Source organism: Lagenorhynchus albirostris, chromosome 20, assembly GCF_949774975.1.
Source record: "Lagenorhynchus albirostris chromosome 20, mLagAlb1.1, whole genome shotgun sequence".
Lineage (NCBI taxonomy): Eukaryota > Metazoa > Chordata > Mammalia > Artiodactyla > Delphinidae > Lagenorhynchus > Lagenorhynchus albirostris.
In genome coordinates, this window is record NC_083114.1 from 39,862,363 (window position 1) to 39,886,194 (window position 23,832).

General features: G+C 49.2%; 1 pseudogene; it reads right to left on the reverse strand.

The window, feature by feature from the left end:
• Positions 1–6,647: 6,647 nt before the first annotated feature.
• LOC132511613 (methylsterol monooxygenase 1-like) lies at positions 6,648–7,851 on the reverse strand (annotated as a pseudogene).
• Positions 7,852–23,832: the final 15,981 nt, after the last annotated feature.

The window sequence follows — 23,832 nt, forward strand, 5'->3', positions numbered from 1 at the left end:
CATGATCAGCCTCCCAAGGGGTGGGACAGAGTTTCTTTCTGCATCTATGGGTATGAGTGTGTGATTTTTTCCCCTCTTTTGCTTGTTGATGTGATGGAGTACATTAGTTGATTTTTGAATATTGAACCAAGCTTGCATACCTGGGATACATCCCACTTGGTTGTGTTGTATAATTTTTTATACATCGTTGGGCTCAATTTGCTAATATTTTGTTGAGGATGTTTGCATCGATGCTTATGAGAGATACTGATCTGTGGTTTTCTTGTAATGTCTTTGTCTGGTTGTGGTATTCGAGTGATGTTGGCCTCATAGAATGAGTTAGAGTATTTTCTCTGTTTCTAGCTTCTGAAGGAGATTGTAGAGAATTGGGATCATTTCTTCCTTCAATGTTTGGTAGGATTCACCAGTAGACTCATTGGGGCCTTATGCTTTCAGTTTTGGAAGATTATTAATTACAGATTCAACTTCTTTAATAGACGCAGGCCTATTCACAGCATTTCTTTCCAACTTCAACATATAGCATTTTCCTGGCTGCTGGGGGCAACTTGGTCTACATCTACCCTTCCAAGCGAAGGGATTCCAAGCCTATATATTGAGGGATCCTGAACTCCTCTCACTAAGGAAGAGGGAAAATCAAACAAACAAAAAATGTAGTTTCTGACAGGGCTTTCTTTTCTTGTAGAGAATCTGTTACACATTCATTCAAAATACATTCATTGGGGGCTTCCCTGGTGGCGCAGTGGTTGAGAGTCCGCCTGCCGATGCAGGGGACACGGGTTCGTGCCCTGGTCCGGGAAGATCCCACATGCCGCGGAGCGGCTGGGCCCGTGAGCCATGGCCGCTGAGCCTGTGCGTCCGGAGCCTGTGCTCCGCAACGGGAGAGGCCACAACAGTGAGAGGCCCGCGTACCGCAAAAAAACAAAACAAAACAAAACAAATCATTCATTGAATGTTCTTGTGTTTAGGCACTGGGATACCAAGATGAATGGGACAAGGTTCCTGCTCCCAGGGAGCATGCTGTCTATGGGAGAGGATGACTCATAGGCAAAAAAGTCCCCAAATCCCAGGCTGGTGCTCCCCAAATCCTACAAAGGAGGGGAAATGCTTGGTCCTCTCTGGTAGCCATTAGTCACATGTGGCTATTCAGCCCTTTTGATGTGGCTGGTCCAAACTGAAACGTGTCATAGGCGAGAAACACGATTCAGATTTCAAAGACTTAGTATGAAAAAAGGAATGTAAATATCTCGTTGATGCTTTTTATATTGATAACATGTTGATAATATTTTATAGATATTGGGTTAAATAAAAGATACTATTAAAATTAATTTCACCTGCTTCTTTTCACTATTTGACATGTGTTTTATTAGTTCCCTGAGGCTGCTCTAACGAATTGCCACAAACCTGGTGGTTTAAAACATCAAAAATATATTCATTTGCAGGCTGGAGCCTAGAAACCTGAAATTGGGTTGTTTGAGAGAATCTGTCCCTTGCCTCTCCCACCTTCTGGTGGCTGCCCTGGAATTCCTGGGCTTGTGGCCACGTTGCTCCAATCTCTGCCTTGTCTTTACTTTGCTTTCTCTCCTGTCTGTGTTACCGTTTACCTCCATCTTATGAAGACCATATGATGACATTTAGGGCTCCCCTAGATAATCCAGGGTAATCTTACCATGAAATCCTTAACTTAATTACATCTGCAAAGATCCTTTTTCCAAATAAGGTAACATTAGAAAGTTTCAGGAGTTAAGACTTGATACTTTGTGGGTGGCCATTATTCAACATGTGACTACTAGAAAGTTTAAAATTACATGTTGATTATATTTCTGTTGGACAGCTTTGGGCTATAGTAACCCCTGTCTCCTGGCACCAGAGAAAGCTTCTCAGACTCAGAGCACATTCAAAGTGGAGGGGTATGGTGACCCGCCTGGGCAAAGTCAGAGAGGTGAGAAGGAGCCTGGGGTGCTCCCAGGACCATTGGAGTGTTCCCTGTAGCTGGAACTCAGGGTGAGGGTGGGAAGAATGCTGGGAGAAGAATCTGGAGAGACAGTGTGTATACAGCATCGACCTCCACCCACTCTTCTCCTAGTGAGCCTTCCTTAGCTGGAGAAGCTGGACCCTGACCACTGCGTTCCTCAGACTCTGTTGCTGCTAGAGTTCTGATTAGGCAACAGGTTCTGTCAGTTGAACGGACTTGGGAGCATGGCTTGTTGCTCAGCCTGGTTGTGGAGTCACTGATTTTGGGGGGCGGCTGCCTTCTAGCATCCAGTATCCAGTTTTGTGGGTATGGAGAAGCTGTTGCTGAAATGGTCTCCTGACCCCTGGATCAGTTAAGTGATGCTTCTTGAAGCCAACAGACCCTGGGCGGCTCCTGAATTTTTACCTTCCTGACGGTGTCAGGGGAGGTGTCTCGCAAGGTACGTCCCATGTTTTTCTGGCAGCCATTCCTGCCCGTGCAGCCTGTTCCTTTAGCCTTTCTGGTGATTTTGTCAGCATAGAATTACCTGCATGAAATTCCTCTCTGCTTAAATTAGCTCGTGTGGTTTCCGTTTCTCTCTGGTGAGTGATGCAGGTGGGCTGACCTAGGGGGTCAAGGGCATGGAGGTCAGCCTAAGCAGCCTGGCTTTTCTGCTGTGGGCGATGGAGATACAGGGATGCTTTTAAGCAGAGCAGGAGCAGGGAGGGAGCGATGTGAACATCTTTGTGCCAGAGAAAAGATCATCTTGCTTCAGGGAGTTGCTGAACCCCTTGAGAGGGTAGCAGAGGTGTAGACCTTACTTTTCTCTGGGACTCTCTTCTCTGGGGTTAAGACAGACGTCAAAGATTGGAGAGGGATACTCTTCACTACAATGGGGCAGAAGATTGAACTGGTGAACCTCCTGAACATTCTAGGCTTTATTTGCAGCATGCAAGGCTGAAATGAATAGCAGGAAGGGCTTCCCAACAGAGACAAGAGTGAGAACTTTGGTGACTAAACACCAGGCTCTGCATCAAGGCCCAGAGAGAGCAGAGCAGGTAGAAGGCCATACCTAGCACTCTGGATGGCTGCATTCACACTTAGTTTCCATTGCCGATTTGCTGTGATGCTCCAGGAAAGACAGTTTCCCTCTCAGAGCCCCTGAGCAGAAGGAAAGTCTTGTTTTCCTTCTGCTGCAGTGGGAGGGGTGAGAAGGGAAAGATTGTGGTCCTTCTTATCCCTGGGGAGGGGATTTTGGTCTTTATGATGGGGCTGCCCTTGCGAGGTGAAGCCTTCCTCATGTCTTACTTTTTTGTACTTGTGACTCCTTAGCTATAAAATGTGCATGCCTGAACCTCCACCTGTATGCCAGGTGAGGCCCAGTCTAGGGCCATCTCTGTTATGAATGTCCCCACTCAGAGCAGAGTGTTCTCCACGTGGCCTCCAATGCCAGAGCTGGAGGGGCCCCTTGGGCATTGCCATCACCCCGAACTCAAACTTTATTGTTCATACATCATCAGTAAACAATATTGAACAGGCATCCCTGATACCTATTTGTTTATAAATTATATACATAGAACCTAATAAATCATAAACATGAACTATATACGTAAATATACAATAGCATGTACATTACAAAAGTATATGTATTATAAAATATTAGGTACACTATAATATATGAATAAACTAGACATTATGTATATTATTATTTTGCGCACATTATAAAACTATATAACTAGAAATGAAAGAGGTAATAAAAACTGTTTTAAAGAAATTTTTATGGCATTTCATTTTATAATGGCCTAAAATCCCTTTTTGCTCTCATAACGAGAGCGACACCATTGAATATCCTTCGTTACTTTTGAAGATCCTGGTTTCACACAGTGACTTGAATGTCTGGTACTAAGTGCGGTTTATTTCAATATTCAGTTTTAAAGGCTGTCACAGCTGAAAAGGAGGCCTCGTGAAAATATCTAGATCCAGACGGATGAGGTGCATTGTGGGCTCTGCTCATTAAACCATGACATTCATTTTTCAGTTTTCAATGCCATCCACCAATTATGCAAAGGTTCTGTTCAAAATTGACTTTCAAATTTCCATCTTCTCTCATGTCAATCAGTTCTTCCTGCAAAGAAATTGGAATATGTTGCATTTTAATACTTTCACCAAATGGATTTTACACTCACTCAAACTCTTCATTTGGAAGGTTTTTAAGCAAGTTAAAAATTCCTTTTTGTTTTCTTTGAAGGGTGGATATGAAAGATCTTGGGAACACACAAGGTTTTCAGCAATAGAATCATATAAACAATAGGAACACTTTTCAATGTTATCTCTAAATTCTCTCTCATACTATAGTCCTTCCAAAAAAAATTACTTCCTTAACGACTGTTTAAACTTCACCCTTATCCTCATGAAAAGATTTTACTTTTGGAAATCTCCGCTGGAGCACTCAACACGCAACCCTTGCTTCTCCTTCCTGAAATGTCAGATGAAATCGTGGCCTAGGATCAGGGGAAGTGTGTCTATTTTCTTGCCGTTTCTTGGCAGAAATCTTTTTAGGTCACTTGTCCTTTTCTAAGGCAGGTTAATTTAGTTTGAATCAGACATTGCAATCTGTGAATTCCGCTGAACTGGGCATATGTAAATGGCAACATGTTCCCATAGGTTGGAAGTTGAGCGATAGAGTGAGGGTGCCTTCCTCAAGTTCTCTGCTGGATGGAGTGGCTGTACCTCCTTCCAGACATTGACTAATGTGGAGGACACGACTGACCAAAACAGACTGAGTTGGGGTGCCTGGGTCAATTTTCTGCTCTTTTTTTTTTTTTTTTTTTTTGCGATATGTGGGCCTCTCACTGTTGTGGCCTCTCCCGTTGCGGAGCACAGGCTCTGGACGCGCAGGCTCAGCGGCCATGGCTCACGGGCCCCACTGCTCCGTGGCACGTGGGATCTTCCCGGACCGGGGCACGAACCCATGTCCCCTGCATCAGCAGGCAGACTCCCAACCACTGCGCCACCAGGGAAGCCCTGGGTCAATTTTTATGTTAAATATTAGTAGAGCTAAATTCCTTTCTTACTTTTAGATAGAAAAACACGTGGACACATATATGTTGAATTCTAAAATTTTCTTCCCCCTGGAAGAAAATGGATCATTCTGTGTAGGGTATGTGGTCAGACCTCCCTGGACTGACGGGTCAGCTGAGGTTCAGGCCGGGAGGGGTGGGGTGTTGCTTAAGGACCCATTGCAAGTGGTGAGAGAATCAGACTGAGACTCAGGTCCTTGCCTTCCGGGGCTCTCCCCCAACCCGCACAGAGACATGTGGAGGCAATGCGGGGTGGTTACTGCAGCCCCATTCCCACCGCACCGGGTCCTGTGGCCTCAGGAATACCTGTTCTCCTGGGACCCAGGGCTGGGACCTTGGCATCTCCTCTCCTCTGCTCTCCGGGGAGTACAGGGTGGGCCTCAGTGCAGGTGTGCACATGCTTCCTATTAGAACACCCTTTTCCTTTCCCACCCCTTCTTCCCTCGTGACAGACAGAGTCTGCATCTCTCTGACCAGGGCTAAGTCATGTGACTCCTCTGGACCAAATAATTTGTCCTTGGCTTTGGGACATAATTTGGTGATTTTTATACCTCAGGGTTAAACCTGAAAAGAAAATCGGCCACCTGTATCCAGTCACAGACAGGCTGGGGGCTCAGCACTGCGACCCTCGAGCCTGCCCAGCTGCGGGGAGGGGAGGAGTGTGGCTACTCCTAGGGACATCAGCGCCTGTGCCTTACCCCTGGCCAGAGCAGCCAAAGCTGCTGGATCATCTGTCCAGGGCCTGGCCTGGAGAAGGGGGCCCTGGCCAGCTCGGGGGAGGACGGGGGTGCTGCTGGTAACCCTGCATAGCCTGAGGCCCAAGGTGAGCTCATCGGATGAGCAAGGCCTCCTGCTAAGCCTAGTGGGTGACTAAGAGGACACTCTGTGCTCTCACAAATCCCCGGCCCCTGCCGGTACGCCCGCCCTGTCTTCACTTCTTTTTTTTTTTTCTTTTTCAAACAAAATCACGTTTATTTCAATAGCTCCAAGTGCAAATACAGCAAGTCAGTACACAGAGTTTCAAGATACAGCTTTAAGTATAATGAAAACTTGATAGGCAAAAAAGAAAGGGTAAATAGTAGAAATAAAGCTCAGTGTTTAAAAAATTCAAGTAACCTGAAACCCTTTAGACTAAAATAATCTTTCATCAATTCAGAAATGCCTTAATTTATAGATAAGAGTAGTACATTGCAATCAAAACGGACTTCTCAAAGAAAGAGAATCACCGCAAACTGGTCCGCTCCAGATAAGAGTAGAAATTCCCGGTGTTGGCTGTTTCAGAGTCAGCATTCACTCACACTCTACAGATTGGTGTGGTTCAGCCCCTGGCATTTGATCTTTAAGCAAATTCCAAAAAAGTGTTTAAAGTTCAATGCCACTAAGAGTTCTTGAAATGGTCACTATATATTTAAAAGGTTTGAAGACCAATTTCAGCTTCAGGCCTATGGTACAACTTGGGGAAAAGACATTCATTAATATTCCTTCCATTACTAAAATCCTTTTTGTAAGGTTAGCAACATGGCCTTTAAAGCTTCCTCAGGGAAACTGTACTTAAACATATAAAAGTTCCCACTAGGGAGATAATTAAAAGTTGTTAATGTTCTTTTTATCACTTAGCAACCAAGACACATGTTTATTTCCACTCCCCAGAAGCAACGTTAGCTACTAGCTTCAATTCAGGAAAAGTGTAACTTGAGGAAGGTTTATGTGAGGTGTTTATTCAGTCTTTTTCTCAACCTTCTTCATCTTCTCATTGTAGGCAATAAATTGAGAGTCTGTTCCAAAAAGTCTATCCCACCATGTAAATGTCGAAGCATAGTTTCCAATGAAGTTCACGTGGTGGAAATTGTGATGCTGAGATAGAAAAGAATGAGATTTAAAGGGTTGAGAGGAATGTCATAAGCACTATGGACATCAACAGTTTCTGTAAAATAAACGGTCACCCAGACCCAAAGAAGAATAACAGGATCACATAAAAGCATGATTCCAGGGTTTCCCTGGTGGCGCAGTGGTTGAGAGTCCGCCTGCCGATGCAGGGGACACGGGTTCGTGCCCCGGTCCAGGAAGATCCCACATGCCGCGGAGCGGCTGGGCCCGTGAGCCACGGCCGCTGAGCCTGCGCGTCTGGAGCCTGTGCTCCGCAGCGGGAGAGGTCACAACAGTGAGAGGCCCACGTACTGCAAAACAAAACAAAACAACAAAAAAAAAGCATGATTCCAATGAAATATCCAGTTCCAAGAATTAGGGTTTCCAGAGGATGTGCATATTCAGCTTCCATTCCAAACGGCGCCTGAAGCTCACGACAAATTTTATGAATATACTTATGTATTCTTTTGTGGTGTAAGAGCCTATGCAGGAAGTAGTGCCATGTATCCTCAATCACTGCACAGCCAAAGCATCTTGCCGAAAGCATGTACCATCTTGGCATTGTTTCCCAATCATAAGGAATATTGAAATACTCTGTAAAATAATAGGTTCCACAAATCAAAGAAGCTGGACACAAAAATGATCAAAGAGAAATACTTTAAAATATTTCCATGGATTTCCCCACGTTTCTGCTTTATCCTTTTGAATTTTGTACTTTTTCATGTAAGGTATAGATTGAAACAAAAATCCAGGTAAACAGAACAAGAAATAAAGGACCTCATGAACTATGAGGGATCCCCATGTTGCAATCTGGAACTTTGTATAATTATTCAACATATAGTTCCAAGCATTTTAAAATGGTTCCTGCAGAGGATTCTCAGGTGAAAGTGCATCTCCCTATCCCACAGCCAGGGATGCTGAACTAAAGATGCTGATACTTTCATTTGTTGTCATTTTTCAAATCTCAGCAGACAGCCTTATAATTCTGCACACCACTGGGTCTGCGGCCGCCGCCTCCGGAGCTTCGCTAGGCACCCCTGTCTTCATTTCTTGAGCTTAGTTCTGTTGTCACTGACGGTACCAGGCAGCCCTTTGCATACAGCACCCCTGGAGCCACATGTGGCCAAAGCGTGTGGCATTCATGGCAACACCCATGTGTCTGTTCTTCAAATTCAATTCCTTTCCCTCCTGGGCACATAGTAAGACTACATTTCCCAGTCTCCCCTGCAGTCAGACAGAATCCTGGGCTGAGTTCTGGCCAGTGGAATGTGGCTGAAGAAATGTAAACCATGCCATGTCCTGGTCTGACCTCTGAAAACATCACCGTGGCTCACTCTCTTCCCCTGTCTGGTGGCCGGATGTGGAGGACCCAGGGGAGGATGGCAAGGCCCTTACTACAGTGGGCTGTAAGGGGCTTGAGTTCCTGAAGAGCTATGAGTAACAGAGCCTATGCCCATTGCACCTGTCTGAGAAAGACATCTTTATAAGTGAAGGCATGGAAACACTGGAGTGGGTACAGCAGGTGACAGCCCGAGTAACAGTGTCTGACCCCAGATGAGAAGTCAGGGGGGTTGAATTCTTTAAGATTTTTTTTTTTGGCCATGCCATGTGGCTTGTGGGATCTTAGTTCCCCCACCAGGGATTGAACCCGGGCCCTCGGCAGTGAAAGCACTGAGTCCTAACCACTGGACCGCCAGGGAACTCCCAAATTCTTTAAGATTTTTTAGTGTGGGAGTTACAGGTTTAGTCTCTGGAGCTGGACACCCAATTTCTCCCATAGATGGACCACGTGACTCTGGGAAAATTGATGAATGTTTCTGAACCTCAGTTTCCTCACTTGTAAATATATGCGCATCACAGGGTGTTTGGAAGTTATGTACAGCGATGGGCACACTAGGTTCGTTGGCCCTGCTGGACTATGAGGGGTCCTCCAAGGCAGGGATGGCTTTTGATTCATCTCTCTGGGTCCCTGCTGGGCCTGGCACAGTGTCCAATGTCCAGTGGCCCCTGCCCAGGAGGCTCCTTGTCTGGAGAGGACTCAGAGCTCTCAGCTGTACCCTAAAGCAGGCTGGGATGTGCCATAGAGGAGAGGTACCAGCAAAGTGCTGTCCAGGGGAGATTAATTTGGCCTGGGTTTCAGGCTGAGGACTTCATGGAGGAGGTGGCATTTCATCAAGTCCTTGAAGGAGAAAGGACTGTATCACAGATGTCAACAACGCTTGCTCTAGGTTAAGCAAAGTTCCCATGAGTTAAATCCTGAGGTAGAAAGAGCTGGACGTGCTGGGCTGGAACAGGCTCCCACTAACAGTTTCAAGGCCTGGGGGGAAGATTTCAAAAGGAGGCAGCGGTAGGCAGAATTCTGAAGATGTCCCCATCCTAAGACCCCATTCCCTGGCTACTCAATCAAAAACAAATCTAGGGGGACTTCCCTGGTGGCACAGTGGTTAAGAATCCGCCTGTCAATGCAGGGGACGCGGGTTCTAGCCCTGGTCCGGGAAGATCCCACATGCTCTGGAGCAACTAAGCCCGTGTGCCACAACTACTGAGCCTGTGCTCTAGAGCCCGCGAGCCCCAACTGCTGAGCCCGCGTGCCACAACCATTGCAGCCCGTGTGCCTAGAGCCCATGCTCCGCAACAAAGAGAAGCCACCGCAATGAGAAGCCCGCACACGGCAACAAAGAGTAGCCCCTGCTTGTCGCAGCTAGAGGAAGCCCACGCACAGCAACAAAGACCCAAAGCAGCCAATAAATAAATAAATAAGTAAATTTAAAAAACAGAAAAAAAAATCTAGGTACTCTATGAAGGAATTTTGCAGATATCGTTAAAGTCCCAAGTCAGTTGGCTTTAAAATATGGAGATTAATTAGATGGGTCTGACCTAATCAGATGAGCCCTTTAGAAGAAGAAGAGCATTTTCTCCTCTCTGGTAGCAGAATAGGACGTTAGAGAGATTGAAAGCACGAGAAGGATTTCAGTCAAGAGCAACTCTCAGCTGACAGCCAGCAGGGAAATGGGAACCTCAGTCCTACAACCACACGGAACTGGATTCTGCCAACCATCTGAACGAGTCTGGGAGCGGATTCTTCCCCAGAACCACCCGATAAGAGCCCACCTTGCTTTTGGCCTTGTGGGAGCAGAGAACCCAGTTGAACTCACCCAGACTTCTCACCGCAGAGCTGTGAGTTAATAAATGGGTGTTTTTGCCACTCAGTCTGTGGTCATTTGTTATGCAGCAACAGAAGACAAATACAGACGAATACCACAAGTCTAAATATTCCAAAGCCAAAAGTCAAGCTTACAAACTGTTAATCAAATACGGTCTACCCATCTATCTTGACATATATACCTTCATAATGACCTTGAAGGCCAGGTCCAAATTCGTAATTCTGATGATTTAGAATTCTGTGCCAGCAGGTAGCTGCCCAGGGAGGGCTTGCCCTTGGGTCCCAGTCCCTGGCCTGTGGTCTGACCCCTCTTCTCTTGGCATTCCTGCTTCCATCCGGCACCAGGAGGGCTGGAGAGCCCAGGCCAGATGACCTAAATACCATTCACTCCCCCTGCAAAGAGCTGTCCCTTGCCTGGCCCTGGGGCCCGGGGTGTGGTTTGCCTTTAGGAAAAGGAACCTGGAGAATCTGAGGACTGTTCAGGCTGGAACATGATCGTCCTTGGTGTGCCATGTATGGTCTAGAAGGGAGGCCACAGCTCCGGTGGGAACATCCACTAGGACCTTCTGACTCCTCCTTCCCCTGGGGTGGCCAGAGCAGGATTGCTCTACAGCTGGGGACACAGGGCAAGGGTCTTGCCTGTCTCTCTTTATGTGTGTTAAAATACATATAAAGTTTACCGTAAGTGACATTTGATACATTCACAATGTTGCGCAACCACCTCCTCTATCTAGTTTCAGAACATTTTCATCACCCCAAAAGGAAACTTCCAGACCCATTAAGCAGCCACTCCCTACTCCTCCCTCCCCCAGGCCCTGACAGCCACTAATCTGTGCTCTGTCTCTATGGACTTACCGGGTCTGGGTATTTGATATAAATGGAATCATACACTCTGTGGTCTTTTGTGACTGGCTTCTTTCAATTAGCACATGATTTCAAGTTTCATCCGTGTTGTTGCATGAATCAGTACTTCATGCCTGAAGTAGTGGCAGAATAATATTCTTTTGGATGGACAGACCACATGTGCAGTGGCCTTTCTGGCCAGGGTCTAAGATGGTATCGGGCTGGGGATTGGGGAAAGTCAGCCGGTGGTTCTGCACCTTTATTCTTTTCTCCTCTGTGACTTTTGGGGTCTGACCATTTAGAATACGCTGCCGGGGCCTGGGGACGCAGGGAGACAGCCAGTCTCACCTCCTCCCCTAGTCTTTGCAACCTGATCCCGAAATCCCGCCCAGTGGTGGTGGGGGCATCAGACACAGCTGGTGTGGACCCGTCCCAGGAGGATGCCCCTGTTTTGGGGTTTCCAGCTGTCTCCGGGTCGGGGGGGCCCCAGCTGAATCCATTAAAAGCTGGAGTCCTTCTCTGGTGACAATTCTGAGGTCACACGGGGTGGAGAGGCTGCTGGTGGGGGAAGGGGTGCATGGCCTCGGGAGCTGGGATTGCTCAACCACTGGGACTGGAAGGCAGTGGGAGTGCAGCCTGGCACCGGGCGAAGTCGGCTCCACGCCCAAAGAGATGCTTAGATCTTCACTTGCGGGGCCTGTTTAATTCCACAGAGAAATTTAATTCCACATTGTTTGTTCTCTGCTCCGCAGACGCCTCAGCTGAGGAAACCACGGAAATCTCATTTGAAAAAGAATTTGGCCCCTGGAGACCCCTCCCCATTTGCTGGTGGGAGGGGGCCAAGACTTCAGTTGCCCTCACACCAGCAAACTCCAAACCACAGAAATGCAGTGGGGTCACCTGGGGACAGAGGGAGGGTGGCTGGACAGTGGGTGGGCAGTGAGCCAGTGGGCCTGTGTCACACGGGGGTCTGCTGTTTTGTGACAGGAGTTCTGGGCTCGGAGCCCCCAGACCTCAGTGTGGATCCAGGCCCTGCCACTCTGGTCTGGGATCTCGGGTGGTCACGTCTGTGGTTGACCACGCTCACCTGGCCACTTGGGGACTCTGCCAGCCTCCGGCGAGGAGCTGAGCTTAACGGTGAGGGAAGCCACAGATGGGATTGGGGGCGAGGCAGGGAGGGGAGGAGGTGAACCGGTCTCGGGCTGTGCACCCACAGGCGTCTTCTAGTACCAGGGGACAGAAACCGCATCGCTTATGGCATCCACCAGGGGTCAAGCAGTGCAGTGGGCACGTTAGCGTCGTTCAGGGCATTTCTCTTTACAGCAGCCTCGCAGAGTGGCCGCCGTTATTCTCTTTTACAGATGAGGAAACTGCGGAAGGTAAAGGGACTCACCTAGGGCAACAGGTACCGAGGGCAGAGGCTGGGCAGTGGGCAGTCATCCCCGAACACTGTGTTCTTCCACATCATGTCACTAGTCCCTGGTTTGGCCCTCAATCTTGTTTCTTGGGGGGGATTACAGCCAAAATCATTGTGTATTTTTTTTTGACTTTTTTTTTTTTTTGGCCGCACCACGTGGCTTGTGGGATCCTAGTTTCCTGACCAGAGGTTGAACCCACGCCCTCGGCAGTAAACGCGCAGCGTCCTAACACTGGACTGCCAGGGAATTCCCCAAATCATAGTATTTTTGAGGCGGAATGGACCTGGTTCAAGTTGTCATTTTCAGGTGGGGAAATTGATGCCCACGAAGGGGAAGCAACTTGTCCAGAGTCACCCACCAGACAGCAGATCGCTGACCCCATTTGGCCCATGTGGGTAGAGCCCAGTAGCCCTGAAGTCAAGACTGTCTGTAGTGCCCAGTGAGATAGAAACTCCTCGCTCTGCCCAGGTTCAAAGCCTGTCTATTGGTCTGACCCTGCCTCTGGTCCTGAGAGAGCGTGGATGGCTCAGTGCAAACTGTCCCCACTGTCCTGACGACTCCGAGTCCTGTGGACAAGGTTCAGTGCCGTGCAGGGAGATGAAGGGCCACTATGTGCTTTCTCATCTTAACAGGTCAGCATCACCTGTGTTGACGTGAGGGTGGGAAAGAGTCCAGCTTCCCATCTCAGCTTGGTCACTGTCCAGCAGTGTCACCTGAGCCTGGTCACTTCATCGGTTGGTCAATATTTATGGAGGGTTTTCTGGGAGCAGTTTGTGTGCTAGTTTCTGAGGAAAACAAAGATGAAATAATGCCTTGCCCTCAAAGAGCTCTCACAGGGGAGGCAGATCTGCGGTTAAACAACAATTTCATGACGGCCTTGCTCTGAAGGAGGATGTTTAAGATACGGTGGGAGCTTGGGGGGAATCGGGGTGGGCTTTCCAGAGGAGGCAGAGTTGAGCTGAGACTGAAAGGATGGTTTGCCAGATGGACAAGGCAGAGGATGTTGAGTTTGGAGAGTGGATTTAGCAAAGGAATGGATTTGTGTCAGGGGAATTAGGAATAATTTAGAATAGTTGGAGCGTATGTGGTGGGATGGTAGTCATGATGGCGTGGGATGTTAGGTTGGCTAGGAGGGGATGGGAAAGCCTTTCTGTCACACAGAAGTGTTTGACTCCATCCTCAGGGCAGCTGGGGAGGCATCAAGGGTTTCGATCAGGGGACAAATCCAGCCAGATCTGTGTTTTGGAAGGTTCGACTGGGCTGTATCAGGGATGGCCTGATGGGGGGTGGGAAAGGCAGCCAGGGCGCCAATGTGTGGATCTGGGTTAAAGCAGTGGGGTACCCTCAGGCTGGGAGTGATGGAGAAGACCAAGGGGTGATGGGATTGAGGGGCTGTGATCAACTGGTTGTAGGCAGTGGGAAGAGGGAGTTGGTTTCTGGCTCGGGTGACTGGGTAATTGGGATTCCATTCATACTAATAGGGAAACTGGAGGTGGAGGTTTGCTGGTGGGGGTGGAGATTCATGTGAATTAAGTTTAGGATCTGATGACTTGAGGTGCTCATGGGACATCCAAAGGGAGAGGTCTGGCTGATGGTTGGTTGACTTAAGGATTTGGAGGCCAGGGGAAAAGTGAAAACTGGAGTTAGAGATTTCGAGGTCATCACCCTAAATCAAATGCAGATGAGTTAAGGGACCACAGAATGCTCTGGACACGGTACAGGTTGATTTTGGCAGAAACGGTCAGTGCCCTGTCCATATCCCCTTGGCATTGCAGCCCTGCAGCTCTTCCAGATGGCTTTCTCTGCAGTGGAAGCAGGCCTGGCCTGTGCAAGAGACAGGCCAGGAGTGTCCCCAGGAGCAGGCTCAGCCAGTGAAAGATGAGACCTAGATGATGGAAACCAGAGCTCTTCTCCCTTAGGAAGCTCTGTTCCTTGCGGTCTCCTGGAGGTCCCTGGGGGGAGGCGCTCATTAACCCCCCTCTACTGGCTCCTACCCTTCTCTGTGTCACTTTTCCATTTTCCTACCAGTGTTTCCTGGGATCACCCCCCAAGTAAGTGACTGGCACGCTCATTCTTTTTTTTTTTTTTTTTTAGCGGTACGTGGGCCTCTCACTGTTGTGGCCTCTCCGACGCGCAAGCTCAGCGGCCATGGCTCACGGGACCAGCCGCTCCGCGGCATGTGGGATCTTCCCGGACCGGGGCACGAACCCGTGTCCCCTGCATCGTCAGGCGGACTCTCAACCACTGCGCCACCAGGGAAGCCCCCCTTATTTTTTTTTAATTGGAGTACAGATGATTTACAATTTTGTGTTAGTTTCAGGTGTGCAGCAAAGTGATTCAGTTATACATATATACGTATTCATTCTTTTTCAGATTCTTTTCCCATATAGGTTATTACAGAATATTGAGTAGAGTTCCCTGTGCTATACAGTAGGTCCTTTTTGGTTATCTATTTTATATCAGTAGTGTGTGTATGTTAATCCCAAGCTCCTAATTTATCCCCTTCCCACCCCATGTTTCCCCTTTGGTCACCATAAGTCTGTTTTCAAAATCTGTGAGTCTGTTTCTGTTTTACAAATAAGTCCATTTGTACCATTAAAAAAAAATTAGATTCCACACGAGTGATATCATATTTGTCTTTCTCTGTTTGACTTACTTCACTTCGTATGATAATCTCTAAATCCATCCATGTTGCTGCAAATGGCATTATTTTGTTCTTTCTTATGGCTGAGTAATATTTCACTGTATATATGTACCACATCACCACATCTTCTTTATCCATTCCTCTGTCATTGGACATTTAAGTTGCTTCCATGTCTTCGCTATTGGAAATAGTGCTGCAGTGAACATTGGGGTGCATGGCATACACATTCTTTTTTTTTTTTTTTTTGGCCGCACTGAGCGGCTTGTGGGATCTTAGTTCCCCAACCAGGGATCGAACCTGCGCCCCCTGCAGTGGAAGCGCTAAGTCTTAACCACTGGACCGCTGGGGAAGTCCCTGGCATGCACATTCTTGCTGTAGAGTCTGCCACGGGGAAACCCAGCCCAAGATACCAGTTTGCTCAACTGGGATGAGAGTCTGCTTTGACCATGAACATTTCCTACCTGTCTTGACCCCCAGCTGGCCTGGAAGCGGCTTGCAGGTGCTCTTACCTTTGTGTCACCAGAACCAAGACAGCCAGGTCAAGGGATGACCTGGCAAGCTGCTGTTGAATACAGGAATGACTAAACCCATCAGTGGCTTCTTGTTGCCTTTCAGAGGCCAAACTCTCCAACAAGCCCCACAAGACTCCTTCCTGCCTCTCCATCCTCAAGTCATTCCATCCTCCTGTCTGCTCTCCAAACTGCAGGCCTCTTCTCTCCTTCCCTTAAAGTTTCCATGCTCCTTCCTCCCAGGTGGCCCACATAGTTCTCTCTGCCTGTCTCTGCCCCACGCTGGGCCTCTCAAGATAGGTCTATTTAACAGCTTCTCCCCCTCCCCCTCTTTCACCCCTTCCCTCTCCTCCTCCCTCAAGCATCTTCTCCCCAGGGAAGACTTCCCTGACCACCCTTCCCCAGCCCAGACCAGATGGGGCTTGTACCATTCCATTCTCCGTAGCACTCTGTCCCTGCATGCTCCCTATCACAGACTTTCGTTATGGGCTTATGGAATTAGTTAAATAATATTTATTTTAGACTAGTATTTCTCAAACTTTTTTTTTTTTTTTTTTTGTGGTACGCGGGCCTCTCACTGTTGTGGCCTCTCCCGTTGCGGAGCACAGGCTCCGGACGCACAGGCTCAGCGGCCATGGCTCATGGGCCCAGCCGCTCCGCAGCATGTGGGATCTTCCCGGACCGGGGCACGAACCCGTGTCCCCTGCATCGGCAGGCGGACTCTCAAACCACTGCGCCACCAGGGAAACCCTCTCAAACCTTTTTGATCATGACCAACGGTAAGAAATACATTTTATGCTGGTATCCAGTTCACATAATACATATACAACTGAAACAGTGCTTTTCCTGTTCCTTCTACTATGTGGGATACAGTGATATTTTCCATTCCATCCCATCCCATTCCATTCCATTCTGTATTTCATTTCTAAAACTACTGGCAATGACTCACTAAATGGACTGCAACCTTGCCACTTAAAAACTGGTCTGGACACTAAGCAAGATGCTTGTGAATTCAGGAGAACAGGGGTCCAGTTCACTTTTACTCATCACTGTAGCCTCAGGGCATAGCACGGAGCCTGGCACAGAGAGAGGTGCTCCATCAATATTTGCTGAATGACCTATGATAATGTATGAATCCGGGTGAATAAGTGAATGAATTGCCTACCCCACCCAGACAGGAAAGTGTGGCTTTGATCTGATTCTTCCGTTACTGAAAAAACCAGCCCACTTCCTGTGACTTTGATCTGCAACCTTCGTTCTAAACTGCCCTGCCTCAAGCCAACAGCTCCCAGCAGCTCATTTCCTGCTTTTTGGCCACCTTATCTCCCTCTCTAAATATTCCTCAGCTTTCCCTTTCCCTTTTGGTGGAATGCACGCCTCTCCCCACCCCTGTTCCTCCTCCCTACACCTTTGGCACAGGGTGGGGCTCACCTCTTGGGTCAGGTACTTCCCAAGTTTCAGCCCACTGGGGTGCAGAACATTTCTAGGTCAGGTGTGTCCCTCAGCTGGGGCTGGGCAGTGGTCTATATCCTGCTGATAGACTTTGGGGCAGGAGGGGAATAGACATTGATGAAAGAACCGTGCATATGTATAATTACAAATGGTGAAAGATGCTATGAAGGAAAAGCTGTGGTTGCTTTGAGAATATGTAATGGGGAACCTGCTTCTGGGAAGTCAGGGAGGGCTTCTCCAAGAAGGAGACAATTAATCTGACGTCCAAAGACAATAGGAATTAGGCAGGCAAAGAGTGTGAAGGCAGAGAGAAAGAGCTGGCAGGTGGAAGAAACTGTAAGTGCAAAGGTCCTGAGGTAGAAGTGATAGTAGTCCACTTGAAGAGCCAGACACAATCAGTGCAGCTGGTACACAAAGAATGGGGCTTACAATGACAAGGCTGGAGAAGTAGCCAGGGCCCAGCCCTTGCAGACCGGGTTAGATATTTTAGATCTATCTCAAGAGCAGTGGGAACAGCAGTATTTGAAGAAGCATGATGACACTGTTTTGAAAGATCCTTTGGCTGTGGTATGCCTGAAGGATGGGACTGGTGGTCAAGAGAGGAAGCTGGAAGACTAGTTCCAAGGTGGTGGCAGGTCCGAGACAGTGCAAGCTTTAGGGTGGTGGTGTTGATGCGGGTACGTGACCGGCCTTAAGAAATACTGTTCCTAGTAGGTTTCTCAACACTTGTAAACACCCATCGTGAGCCTGCTCTGAGCAAAGTGCCCTGGGGAGCCGGAGGCAGGCTGGGCTCTGCCTTCAGGCAGCTCATTGCCTGTCTTGGGGGACAGGCTGGAGGCAGATCAGCCAGGGTGTAGTGCCAAGTGCTCAGGAGGGTTAGCTGGCACGTGTCCAAGGCGCATGCCCGGGGGAGACCAGGCACCTGCAGTGGGTGCTTTCCTGCAAACGCTGTTTGAGCTCATTTGAGCTCCGGGCAGAAAGAAGTCAGGGCTCTGGGAGAGGAGTTCATTAAGGTCTCCTCCTGACCCTACCAGCATTTACTGGGCTCTTGGCCCCGGGCATCTTCCCTGAGCCACACAAGGGCCTGTCTCCAAAGGCCCTTTTCTGGGAGTAGTGGCACCTGAGGGTGTGCGAAGGCACAGGAGTCTCCCAGGTGCCGGGGCAGCTGAGCCCACTAGGCCAGGTGAGGGCTTCTCCTCTCTCCCTGCCTCTGAGTCACTTGCCTTGGAAGCGCAGCCCTTGGGAACACTGCTTATGCACGGAGTCTCCACCCTCAGCCGCACCCTGCCCTGGGGGAGGGAGTTGTGGTGGAGTCCTGAGGTGTCTCAGTGAGCAAGCCTGACCCAACCCCTGCTACACCCCAAGGAAGGCCTGGGTCTCCCCCTTGGAGCGGAGCTCTCTAAGGGCAGGGCTGTTTCTTTGCCTTGAAACTGGGGCCTTGAGGAACGTTCCCTCCCAGAGTCCTGGTTGCCAGGTAACTTCCTGCCATCCGCAGGCCCCCAGGAGGCTCTGAGGAACCCTCCTGATGTGCAGTGTGGTGAGTGGCGGGGGTGGGTTTGTGGGGCCACAGCTCTGTCTCCCCATCCGTCTGTCCTCCTGGTGCCGAGGACTGTCTGTGGTTCTGGCAGGGCTCAGGCCTCAGGCTGTGGGGCGTATTCGCTGGCTTCGAGGCGCTTCTCCACTCATTTCATTCATAAAGCCCCAGGGCCCACTCCCTGCTGTGGCTGGCGCTGGGGTCTGGATTTATGGTGATGCTGGGGACACATGGAGTTCAGGCCTCTGATCTCAGGCTGGTTTTCCCACTGCCTTCCTTGCCTCTGGCTCCCTCCTTGGCCTCATGGGTTTGCTTCACAGACCAGTCAACAGACCTGCACAAGGAGGGGAAGAACGTCTTCCTGGAAGGTCGGAGGGAAAAGAGACTCTGCTGACCAGCACCTGGGGCTCTAGGAGCAACCCCACCGCTGATCTTCAGCACTGAGGGCCCAAGGTCATCCAATCCAGCCCCCTGCCTTCCTTCCAGGGTAGGATTCTCCAATGTGAGCTGTGAACTGAACAGCCTCAAATCCTTGCTCTGGTTTCACTACCTTCGGGCATCCGCCTAAAGTGCTCAGGTCACAGGGCAGGGTGCATGAGGGACTAGAACACCTGCTTCCCTTAGTATTCTCGGTCTTTGGATGAAGTGCCCTGGTGGGGTAGGAGATAGATAGGCCCCAGACTGAGCAGTTGCAACTGGTCTCCTGCTGACAAGATACCAGCAGGAGCATCGGGTCCTGATTAGGTGAAAGCCCAGCCTGACACCTGCACAGAAGGGGTCCTCAGTCTAGGGGAGGGACAAAAGGAGGAAGGAGTCACCAGCCCATAATATGTCCTGTCAACCTCCCAGAAACCTTTGTGCTGGAATATGCACGTGGCTGAGAGATGCACGTGCACAACAGGAAGGACTCTGAGTCACAACAAATATGGGCACAAGCAAGATGATTAGCCAGAGACACCCCAGAAAACCCATATGGGCAACTTAAACCACCCCTGTTGTGAGCAGCTCACTCCAGGTTCACCCGCACATGCTCTTCCTCATGTACTTTGCTACTAATAAACACTGTCTCAATTTCACAATCTTGATCTCTTTGCTGAATTCTTTCTTCAAAGAAGACCAGGACCAAGGTCCTTCTTCCAGGCATTCCACTGCCAGAATCAGTGGAGCTAGAGGGCTTTAAAAGAGGCGATGGAGTTTAACAGCTGTGCAGAGGTGACAAGAGAAGAGAAAAGGCAGTTCACTGCCAACAAGCATCATTCAGTGGCATCTTCTACGTTCGACATGGAACCGACGTGCAGGTGAAGCAAAATCCCTCCTGGAACCCAGGGGTGCTCAAGCTCTTGTGAGAAGGTCCGAGGGCACGGGGGCAGCCCATGTCTTTGAGGACCTCCGAGATATCCCACACAAACTCCCTTCTGGAAGAACTGGGGAAATAACTCTTGGTAGTAGCATCTGAATCGGGCAGCGTCGAACCACGGCAGGTAAAAGACAGAGGAGATTCAGAAAGTTCAGATACTGAGCAGGGAGAGGTGTCCAGTGGCGGAGGCCTCAAGGAGAAGCCAGATTTTCAATACTTCTGGGGTCAAGAGCTGCGGAACCCAGGAGCAGTGAAGGTGAGACAACTCCCCGGTCCATCTTCATCCACCACCTGGGAACCTCCTGAATGGAGAGGGAAATCCCGATTTAAACACACACAACAGAAAATGCTTGCAAACAAACCCTGTACAAAGATATTCCTAAGAAAGAAGGGAGGATGCCGGACCCTTTCTTCAGATGGAAGCTTGCCAGTCAGTGTAGACCAATAAGACAAAGGTAATCCAGTTAAAGGGGGCTGGGCATGGAGGAGAGGGGTGAGTGCCCCAACTGTTCAGGGCCCTCTGTCCTCCTGTCCTGTCCCCTTCCCCCCACTGGGGTTCTATACCCTGTGATATGTTCCCACCTCCTCCTGGGCAGTGGAGGAAGACCGCCCTGGGTGTGGGCTTGTGGCAGAGCAGGAAGAGGTCCCCAGCGGTCCCCTGCCCAGCGTTCAAATCCCCACCCCACAGTGTGGTCATTGCCTGCATCCCTCCATTTGCGGAGCCCAGGAAAGAGCCAGCTGGACAAGCTCCCTGGGTCTACCCTGAGGAGCCCATGTCCAGAGTCACTTGGGAGCTCCAGAAAGAAAAGAGGGAGGTGTCAAAGGCCGTCTGAAGCACCATTTTCAGGTGGGTTGGGGGTGTGGGGTACAGGTGTGTCTACCCCTCCCCAGCAGCCGGGGTGGCTGCAGGTTGTGGAAGGAGTCAGAAGGTCTGGGTGTCAGCCTGGCGGTGAAACTTCTTTGGGTCTCAGTTTTCTCAATTGTAAAATTGGCAAAATTCTCTGCTACACCAGCCTGGTGTTGCTGAAGACAGAACCTTCACGTTCTGTAACACGACGCCCGTGAGTGAATTATGCTTTCAGGCTGGTCCCCAGGAGCCCCCGGGCCCACTCTGACCCTGTGTATCTTCCTTAGCGTTGGAGGCATCCTCACAGTCCTCCCTGAACCTCCCCGGAATGAGCAGCTCCTTGTGGAATGTCCTCCCACACTGGGAAGTGTGGGCAGTGGACAACGGCGGAGGGGAACTCCCCGTGGTCACCTCACTGACTCCCCAGATGCACAGACACAAACACATACGTATCCTGAGGTACTGAAGAAAAATTTGCCTCACCCTGGAGATGCTTTCCACAGAGCCATGAGTCACCTGACTCCTTCACTCTGGGCACTCTGCTAATTGATATTTGTCCTTTCAGGGACCACATCTCCCCTTGCACAGAAGCCAGAAGGCGTGGGTTCAAGTCCCTCTTGCCTCATGGATCAGTGGCATGCCACTGGTCACGTGTTACTTGCTAAATTCAGTGTTTTTCATCTACAGAATAAGGACAATGTGTCAACCAATATATATATATATGACAGGATGGAAATTACTAGTGTATGAGTGTTCTTTCCCAGGCATTCCCTTCTCCCTGCCCGTTGGAGAAAATTCTGGTTTGGCTGACTCGGTTTCTTTGCCTCCGTTGGCCTCTAAGGAAGGGGCTGATTTGTCAGAAAGATCGTTGGGCAAATGCGGCATAGAGTTGGCAGGATAGAGAGAAGAAGAAAGAGCAGGGGCAAGACGAAGAGAGCAGGAGGCTTTGGGAGCAGCTGCCGTGTATGAGGGAGAAGAGCGGATGGGCAAGAAGACTGAAGAAGCATCGCTGGGATCTATGAAGCCCTTTTGTTCGGGTTCAGGCATTTCAAGTCAACAAACCGAGTTACTTTGAAATTGTTATTTTTTGGTTGCCACCTTTGATGATAGCACAGCTTTGAGACCGCACCCCTGGGGAATGACCATGTACATATGTCAGATGCTTGGTACACAGTAGGTGCCATGACTGGGGCTGTATCTACTCAACTTTGGGTGATGCTTGTGTGCACCTGCGCAGCCCCCCACTCTGGACTGGGTATTCCCTAGTGTGGGTGTGACTGCATCAGCTGGGGAGCAACTCGAGGGCTGGGACTATACTGTATCTCCCTACCCCACCCCTCATTAGACCAGGGGTTCCTGAAGGACAGGGACTTTGCATTCTTCACGACACCAGTGACCCCCAATATGGGTAGTGTGTGTGAGGCCCCAGAACAGGGTCCCGCTTACAGATAGTGTCATGAGAGATATGACACAAAACAGAGGTTTTGCTTGATGCATGGCCTGACCCTGCCTGTGTCAGAGGTGAAGGCAGAGGGAGGAAGAGGGGAGAGGCCAGAGCCCCAAATGTTTTCCTCTGTCATGTGCTTCCCAAGAAGGCAAAGGAGAATAACGGAGAAGGCATCCTGCCCCAGCCCAGCCCCAGAGCTAAAACATGTCATTCTGGAGGATGAAAAATCCTATCCCCACCCAGTGGGTTCCCATAAATCCAGGTGAGCTCTGTCTGGTCCTCCTGACTCTTGTCTCATGGGGTGGGGAAAGGGACGAGCCAAACCAAAGTTCTGTCTCCCGGAGTTGAACGTGTTGTGTTTGGCACATGGGCAGGACTGGGGGCGGAGGTCATGATGACAACAGCTCAGAAACTCCAACAGGAAAGGAACAAGGTGTCTGCGTCATGGACAAGTTAGAATCTGTCTTTCTGGGTCATGGCTTGGTTTTTGTGTCTCAGCCTGGCCGTTGTTTCAGGCTGTCCCTAATTCAGGTTAGTTTGTTGCAATTCAATTAGATTCCAACATTTATTGAGTGCCTACTATGTGTCAGCTACCACAGTGGGTGCTGGGGGGAAACTTAGGAACAAGATCAGGATGCTGCCTTTGGGGAATCCTTCTCCAGCAGAGGGACAGATGTGCACACAGCTCTCTCTGTCGCAGAGAGATTAGAACTACAACGGAGGTGTGAACAAGTGCTAGGGTTGGGTGGGGGCACAGAAGAAAAAAACTGTGAACCTTCTGGAGGGTGGGAGAAGACTTTGTAAATGTGGGAATGTGTGATCTGAACATTAAAGACTGAGCAGGCTCTCAAAGAGTTAGAGAAGGAGGGAGGTGCAAATAGTGTAGAATAAAGTGGAGCGTGGTGAGAAGCTCAGTATGAAGTGGGGAGGAAGAATAGTCATCAGCATTTACTGAGCACCTACTAGTCACCAGGTTCTGTGCCAGGTACTTTGCATGTATACTGTCTCATTCAATTCTCCCAGTAATGTAAGGAGGTAGGTACCGATGAGTGAAGTAACATTTGGAGAGAACAGATGGTTGAGCCAGGATCTGAATCAGGTTTATTTGACTCCCAATTCCATGCTCTTTTTACTAGGCCAGTGGTTTCTTGAGTATATTCTATGAAATGTTTAAGATTCTGAGGAGATGCTTTAGGGACATGTCTGATTTTAGTTTCATATTTAAAATATATTTTAATCAACACACTCAAATGTGTTATGTAATTAAAAAAAGTTTTCCTTGCATCTCTCTGCATATTTTTGAATTTCTTGTAAATGTGTCATCTCTTAGAAAGACTTCACACTCTGCTCAGTAAAATTGTAAAAATGTAAAATTGTAAAAGAGAACCCAGTCCCATGCCCACCACCCACCACCCCCCATTACAAGGCAGGTGGGACTTCCAGTTTGTGATGGCCAACCAAATGCACATGGGTTTATCTCCTCCTCCTCGGAAATGTCTCATAAATAAATAATAAACATATAAGTCTTTCCAAAGAAAAGAGTTGGGGGGAGGGCTTTTGTGGACAAGAGAAGTCTCAGCAAATTTCTGGATGAGTGGTTTGATGGAAGAGTTATGACTGAGGAAGAAGGATGGAGATGCTTCAGGCTGGAGGCACATGGCAGGATCTGCAGCCAAGATGGGAGCTGAGCCATCCATGGACGCCTGAAGAAGTTTGAGATG